This window comes from Peromyscus leucopus, unplaced genomic scaffold (genome assembly GCF_004664715.2).
Source record: "Peromyscus leucopus breed LL Stock unplaced genomic scaffold, UCI_PerLeu_2.1 scaffold_409, whole genome shotgun sequence".
NCBI lineage: Eukaryota > Metazoa > Chordata > Mammalia > Rodentia > Cricetidae > Peromyscus > Peromyscus leucopus.
Genome location: NW_023505298.1, coordinates 27,256 through 29,030, shown reverse-complemented (window position 1 = coordinate 29,030; position 1,775 = coordinate 27,256).

The following is a 1,775-nucleotide window of genomic DNA, read 5'->3' as shown; positions in this document are numbered from 1 at the left end:
CTGAATATATTAAATTCCTAAAGTTATAATGAGAAGTCAGTGATAAAATGCTTATAAAGCACTTGCCACAATACTTGGTATCTTAGCTAGAGTCTCTATTGCTGCAATGAAGTACCATGACCAAATCAACTTGGATAGGTGAGCAGGGAGTGCTCATTTGGCTTATACTTCCACAGCACTGTTCATTAAGGAAGGAAGTCAGGACAAGAACTCAAACAGGGCAGGAACCTGGAGGCAGGAGCTGACACGGGGATCACAGAGAAGTGCTGCCTTTCTCACTACTTGCTCAGCCTGCTTTCCTGTACAGTCCAGGACCACCAGACCAGGGATGACACCACCCACAATGAGTTGGGCCCTCCTCCATCAATGACTAATTAAGAAAATGCTCCGCAGGCTTGCCTATAGCCAGATATTATGAAAGCATTTTCTTAATTACAGTTCCCTTCTTTTGGATGACTATAGCTTGCATCAAGTTGAAAAAAAACTGTCCAGCACACTTGGTATCATTAAATGTTGCTGTTTATGGGATTATAATAGCTTTCTTATAATCTACTAGCAGATTAATGATATACAAGTTCCTAAGCACCTAATTGGCACTACATAGATAATATTGTGCTGGCTTGTAAAAGCATTCATTTTCACAATGACTATCACTATCAAAATTATAAGAAAACACATGATATCCACCAGAAAACCTATTTCTCCCACCATTCTCTCTAGTGAATAAGTTAGCATAATACTTTGAGCAATAACCCCAAAGCAAACATTGTGTAGAGCAAATCCTGGCATGTTAATAGAAAGCTCAGGAGAAAGAGTGGGAAAGATGGCTACTTTAAAAGAGACTGATACTTCTGTAAGGTCACTGTCAGTCAAACTGCACTACTTAGTATAACACACCTCTCTCTGTCGTAAATGTTGTCTGTATTCTCAGTACTGTTGTAAAGAGGCATTAAGATATTTCTCTGCCTCCAGATATTAAAAAAAAGACATGTGGCAATTACTTGGGCACTTACATATGAAAATAATGCAAGAAAACTGTGGTGCGAATGAAGCTGTCAGAAAACACAGAAGAATGAGATAGAAGCAAATGGTTTGTTTAAAACGTTCCTTGGAAACAATACAAACACAAATCTAGTTCCAAGGAATTTGCATCAACTAACATGTTACAATTCAATTAAGGATGATGATACCATGTAAGATAATTCAAAAAAATTACAGAAGGCAATAAAAGCATCAACATGTTTCAAGCAATTTATTTTGCAGAAGAGATAATAGGTATCTTGAAAGTGAATGCATACAGGCCATATTTGGAAGAGAAAAATGATTTATCAAATATCATACAGATGTTAACTGGAGTAATTTTGGATTCACATCAAAGTGATATCTAATTGAGTAAACTTCATTGGTTTTTCTGAAAACAAGGGAAATATATGTAATGGAATACAATTATAATGCTGAAATTGAGAAACAAGTGTAACAGCTGTGTAATAAGTAATCAGTGAGGAAAAGAATACAAGTTCAATCTAAAGAGTAATCACTCATGACTACCTGGGGTGGGGAAGCAGTCTTTTTGATATGGGAAGGGATTTTTTTCACTTCATAAATTCAATATTTCAGCATAGTTATGAAAATGAGAAATGGCTTTGGCATGCTTCCAAAACTTACTCCGTAATTGATATTAAGGGAATCATTGTCTGGGATGCTCTTTAAGGAATGTCTATACTATTCTAACAACTGAAGCAATCCAATCTCTCCTCTCTCTCTCTCTCTCTCTC